This window comes from Triticum dicoccoides, chromosome 6B (assembly GCF_002162155.2).
Source record: "Triticum dicoccoides isolate Atlit2015 ecotype Zavitan chromosome 6B, WEW_v2.0, whole genome shotgun sequence".
Classification (NCBI taxonomy): domain Eukaryota; kingdom Viridiplantae; phylum Streptophyta; class Magnoliopsida; order Poales; family Poaceae; genus Triticum; species Triticum dicoccoides.
Genome location: NC_041391.1, coordinates 91432827 through 91439782, shown reverse-complemented (window position 1 = coordinate 91439782; position 6956 = coordinate 91432827).

The following is a 6956-nucleotide window of genomic DNA, read 5'->3' as shown; positions in this document are numbered from 1 at the left end:
AATTTATCATAACATCAGAAAGAGTCAAGAATAGAGCTTTTCAGCAAGTCCACATACTCAACTATCATATAGTCTTCTACAATTGCTAACACTCACGCAATACTTGTGGTTATGGAGTTTCAGTCGGACACGGAGAAAGATAGGGGCTTATTGTGTTGCCTCCCAACGTATTCACCTTTAGGTGATGTCAACAATAATAGCCCATGCTAACTTACATCCAATTGGATAAATATATCATGATCTTTCAAACACGAGGACTTGCCAAAGGATAAAATGAAAAAGGGAAAGGTGAGGATCACCTTGACTCAAGCATAAAGTAAAAACATAAAGTAAAAGATAGGCCCTTCGCAGAGGGAAGCAGAGGTTGTCATGCATGTTTAGGGTTGATGCACACAATCTTAATGCAAAAGAATGTCACTTAATATTGCCCCTTGTATGTGGACCTTTATTATGCAGTCCGTCAATTTTATTACTTCCTAATAAGATCGTACAAAGCTTATTTTCTCTGCACTAATAAGTCATACATATTAAGAGAGCAATTTTTATTGCTTGCACCGATGACAACTTACTTGAAGGATCTTACTCAATCCATAGGTAGGTATGGTGGACTCTCATGGCAGAAACTGGGTTTAAGGATAATTGGAAGCACAAGTAGTATCTCTACTTGGTGCATGGAATTTGGCTAGCATGAGGGGGATAGGCAAGCTCAACATATTTGGAAGGTCAATGACAATATACTTTAACTGAGATGTCGGAAAACATAAACCATTACATTGTCTTCCTTGTCCAACGTCAACTCTTTTAGCATGTTATAGTTAATGAGTGCCCCCAATCATAAAAAATTTCCAAGATAATATAATGTATGTGAACCTCTCTTTCCTTATTACTTCCTATTAATTGCAACGATGACCAAAACTACGTTTGCCAACTCTCAACAATTTTTATGCCTCATACTCTTTATATGTGAAGTCATTAGTATCCCTGTTATAAGCAAATGAAACATATATAAATTCAGATTCATGACATTCAACTCATTCAACCATTTACTCATAGGATATAAGTGAAGCACACGAGTAAATGAGAAACTACTCCAAAAGATATGAGTGAAAGACACTGAGTAGTGAAATAATTAACTAGCCATCGTAGGGTCCCCTTATTTTTATTCAATAATTCAGATCCTATGATTTTATTCAAACAACAAGTAAAATTGAAATAAAATGACATTGCAATGATAGCACAACTCATGTGAAGAAGCAAAAACGTAGGCTTAACCGATACTAACCGATAGTTGCTGAACAAGAGAGGTGGGATGCCTACCGGGGCATCCCCAAGCTTAGATGCTTGAGACTTCTTGAAATATTATCTTGGGGTGCCTTGGGCATCCCCAAGCTTGAGCTTTTATGTCTCCTTAATTCCTCTCATATCACGGTTTCTCTTTTTATCAAAAGCTTCATTCACAACAAACTCAACAAGAACTCGTGAGATGGGTTAGTATAAACCAATACAAAACTTTATCATTTTCTACTGTAACAAATCACTAAAATTATTATTCAACATTTAATACTAAATGCATCTGCATATTTAATACTCCTATCCTCAAATAGAATCATTAAACAAGCAAACATACGCAAACAATGCAAACATAACAGCAATCTGCCAAAACAGTACAGTCTGTAAAGAATGCAAGGGTATCAATACTTCCCTAACTCCATAAATTATAAGATAAAATTCCCACTGAAATAAATTTATCAGATCTTAATATGCAAAAAGGTTCAACATTATACCATTCTCTGACTTTTCTAGGGAATTTTTGCAACAGCGGTAAACTTTCTGTTTTGAAACAGCAACATGTATACTAGCAAAATAAGCATGGTAAAGGCTATCCTTGACATTTTTATTGAAACTAAAGATGCAAAACATTAATCTAAATAACAGAAAGCAAATACTAACAAGAGGAAATGACGCTCCAAGCAAAACACATATCATGTGGTGAATAAAAATATAGCTCCAAGTAAGGTTACCGATGAACGTAGCCGAAAGAGGGGATGCCTTCCGGGGCATCCCCAAGCTTAGGCTCTTGGTTGTCCTTGAATATTACCTTGGGGTGCATTGGTCATCCCCAAAATTAGGCTCTTGCCACTCCTTATTCCATAGTCCATCGAATCTTTACCCAAAACTTGAAAAATTCAACCACACAAAACTCAACCAAACTTCGTGAGATAGGTTAGTATGATAAAGAGTAAACCATGCACTTTGGTACTGTAAAAGACAAGGTTCATAATTGTTTTCACATAAAGCCTACTGTACCATATTATTTCTACAATTTATATTGAGAAATATAATCCATAGAAACTAGAAAACAAGCAAACTATGCAATGAAAACAGAATCTGTCAGAAACAGAACAGTCTGTAATGATCTGAACAATAACCATACTTCTGCTACTCAAAAAATTATGAAATAAATTGGTGGACGTGAGGAATTTGTCTATTAATCTTCTGCAAAAAGAATCAACTAAAAAGCACTTTTCTGTAAAAAAATTACAGCTAATCTCGTGAGCGCAAAGTTTCTGCTTTTTACAGCAAGATCACATTAACTTTCACCCAAGTCTTCCCAAAGGTCTTACTTGGCACTTTATTGAAACAAAAGCTATAAATCATCATTACTACAGTATATTAATCATGTATACACACAAAAACAGTAAGTATAAACATTGGGTTGTCTCCCAACAAGCGCTTTTCTTTAATGCCTTTTAGCTAGGCATGATGATTTCAATGATGCTCGCATAAAAGATAAGAGTTGAAACACAAAGAGAGCATCATGAAGAATATGACTAGCACATTTAAATCTAACTCACTTCCTATGCCTAGGGATTTCGTGAGCACACAATCTATAGGAACAAAAGTCAACTAGCATAGGAAGGCAAAACAAGTATAACTTCAAAACTCTAAGCACATAGAGAGGAAACTTGATATTATTGCAACTCCTACAAGCACATATTCCTCCCTCATAATAATTTTTTTCAGTAGCATCATGATAGCAACTTTGTTCTCATACTCAATTGGAACCTCTTCCGAAATAGTGGAATACTAACTAAAGTTGACACTCTTCCAAATCCACTTTCATAAATATCGTACAGAGATTCAACACCCTCCAAGATAGTGGGATCACTAATTCCTAAAGTTGACTCTCTTCCAAACCCACTTTAAACTATAGTATTATTCATACTCCAAAAGATATAAGGGAAGTTCCTGGAGCATTCTACAATTAATATAGACTAGCCAACATACAATCTCAAAATATATAAGTGAAGCGTACGAAGCATTCTATAAAACCATACTCAAACGATTTAAGTGAAGCACAAAGAGCAATTCTATAAGATTATACTTAAAATACATAAGTGAAGCACATGAATAATTCTGTAAATCAATGAAGAGCTAGCTCATACTAGTATTAATCTTAAAGGAAAATACAAACACAAAGGACACAAGTCATGTGAACAAAACAAAAACTGAGGTATACCGATATTTGTCGAAGAAGAAAGATGGGATGCCAACCGGGGCATCCCCAAGCTTAGATACTTGAGTATCCTTTGAAATATTTACTTGGGGTGCCTTGGGAATCCCCAAGATTAAACTCTTGTCTCTCTTTATTCTTCTCACATCGGTAACTCCTCGTTCTTCAAACACTTCATTCACAAAAACATAAACAAAAACTTTGTGAGATCCGTTAGTGTAATAAAGCAAACTACCACTTTAAGGTATTGTAATTAACTCATTATTTGTTTATATTGGTGTTAAACCTACTGTATTCCAACTTCTCTATGGTTCATACCCCCCGATACTATCCATAGATGCATCAAAATAAGCAAACAACACACGAAAAACAGAATCTGTTAAGAACAGGACAGTCTGTAGTAATCTGGAAGCTTAGTAAACTTCTGTAAGTCCAAAAAATATGAAATAATGTGCAAAACGTTTCAGACCCATTTGACTTTCCAGTAAAAAATGTAAATTCATGCACTATAGCCAAAGTTTCTGTTTTTGTTCTGCACATAGTAAGCAAGCAATCTTATCATACTAAAACCAAAGCTTGGCACAATATTTTTATAATACAATGGATATATACAAGAGGATAATTATTTACATAGAAACTTCCATCAAAAATTCTACATTGTTTCCGTGAGCATGAACACAAGTGCTCAAGGTCGACCCTCATTTCTTCAATGCATAACTTTCCAATCACTTCTCTTTTTGAAAAACCTTTTTAGGCATGAGAGGCAAGTAAACATTTTTTGGTATTTTCATTCTTTTTAATTTTTTTTGTATGTTTCACCCACAACTAAATAGAAACAAAAAGGAAAAAAAATCTACTAAGTGGAGAAAGCAAACAAGCACACACGAGAATATCAACCCCACGCTATTGCTCCCCGGCAACGGCGCCAGAAAAGAGGTTGATAATCCCCAAGTGCAGGGAATCATCGTAGCAATTCCCAAAGGTGGAAGTGATAAGTATGGAGTGTCGAACCCACAAGGAGCTAAAGGTAAGATCAATATTCTCTCAAGCCCTATTGCCACTGATACGACTCTATGTGCACCGAATGTTTGCTTCCAACAAGAAACAAGAAATAAAACTGTGTTGTGGGTATAAAGATGATAACTTTGTATGATATCGGAGAGCTAAAATATAAAAGTAGGTGCTGTTATCATAAAGTTAGAATATACTACTAAATAATATAAATAGCGAGTGTGGAATAATGGTGGATCGGTGTGCGGAATTGTCCTAGGCAATTGTTAACAAGACCGGTGATCACTATTGAAATTTCATATGAGGGAGAGGCATAGGCTAACATAATTTCTCTACTTGGATCATATGCACTTATGATTGGAACTCTAGCAAGCGTCTGCAAATACTAAAGATCATTAAGGTAAAACCCAACCATAGCATTAAATCATCGAGTCCCCTTTATTCCCATACGCAACAACCCCCTTACTCGGGTTTGTGTTTCAGTCACTCACCAACCCACTATAAGTGAATCATGAATGTATTGCAACACCCTACAGCGGGAATCCCTCACGCTTGCGCGACACGGAGGGCACCATAGGACAGCATCAAAGTAAAACATACAACTCATACCAATCTAGATCATCAATCAACCCAAAGACAAAAGATATCTACACAAAACATCATAGGATGGCAACACATCATTGGATCATAATAAGTGGCATAAAGCACCATGTTCAAGTAGGGATTACAGCGGGGTGCGGGAAAGTGGAGCGCGTAAAAGAGATGTGGATGGCGATGATGATGGTGATGTTGATGAATGCGATCACCGCGGCGATGATTCCCCTCCCGATGGCACTCCGATGCCACCAAGAGAGAGGAGGAGAGGTTCTCCCCCTTGTGCTTCCCCCTCCATGGCTTTCCCCCTCTGGTCCTTGGCCTTCATGAAGATGATGGCCCCTCCGAGATCCTCCTCCATGGCCTCCGATGTTGATGGCCCCCTCCAGCAGGGTGCTGGAGAGGGCCTAGATTGATTTCTCGTGGCTACAGAGGCTTGCGGCGGCGGAACTTCCGATCTAGGTTAATTCCCGAAGGTTTCAGTATTTATAGGAATTATTGGTATTGGTTTCACGTCAGGGGGGTCTCCGGGCCGTCCAGGAGACAGCCCCCCCCCCAGAGGCGCGCCCTCCTATCTCGTGGGTAGCTCGGAGCTCTTATGGCTCAACTTCGATGCTCCGTGGTCTTCTTTTGGTCCATAAAAAATCCTAAAAAATTGGCACGTCATTTGGACGTCGTTTGGTATCCCTTTTCTGTAAAACACAAAAACAAGGAGAAAACATAAACTGGCACTGGGCTCTAGGTCAATAGGTTAGTCCCAAAAATTATATAAAATGATATATAAATGCATATAAAACACCATAGATGGGTAATATAATAGCATGAGTACTTCATAAATTATAGATACGTTGGAGACGTATCAGCATACCACTCAATAGTGTCGACTCCTGATTCAAAGTTTGTAGAAGAAAGGCTAGCCTAGCGAGAAGGATAAAGATTTTGATAAGGAAGAAGACAAGGAAGAAGAGGATGGTGTCTATCCCGATTTTAATGCCACTCTGGTGATTTTTGCTGATGTTGAGAGCAGAAGTCGACTGAAAGTCATTAACAGAGAGGTGAACGTGGTTGCTCCGGCAACACCGAAGTACTTGAAGTGGTCGAAAACCCCTATTTCGACCAGTCAGGTCACCCGCCACGAGTTTCTACCCCTGGGCGGCAGCCGCTGGTGGTCGACCCAGTCGTTGGAGGCACTCGACTATCCAAAGTTCTGATGGATGGTGGCAGTGGCCTCAATATCCTGTACGCTGAGGCCCTCAAAGGGATGGGCATTCCGATGTCCAAACTCAGCGAGAGCAATATGAGATTCCACGGTGTCATCCCAGGAAAGAAAGACGATTCACTCGGCCAGATCGCTCTTGATGTGGTTTTCGGTGACGAGAAGAATTACCGCAAGGAAAAGTTGACGTTTGAGGTTGTGGATTTCGAGAGTGCTTATCATGCCATTTTGGGCAGACCTGCCTATGCTAGCTTCATGGCTCGACCGAGTTATATGTACCTTAAGTTGAAGATAGCTGGCCCCAAAGGCGTGATAACGGTCTCCGATAACCGAAAAAGAGCAGAGGATTGTCTTCAGGACAACGCGAAGATAGCAGATGAGCAGATGGCAGCTGTGGAGTTTCAAGAGTATTAGAAGACCACAGATCCGAGTGATTTGTTGCATGCTAAGAGACCTGCCTCGGAGTCCGCATTTCAGTCGGCTGGAGAGTCCAAGCCAGTTCACATTCACCCGACCGACCCCAATGCTGCTCCGACCCATATCTCAATGACACTCGACAGCAAATAGGAAGAAGCGCTCATCCGGTTCCTCCGTGAGAACTAGGGCATCTTTGCATGGAAG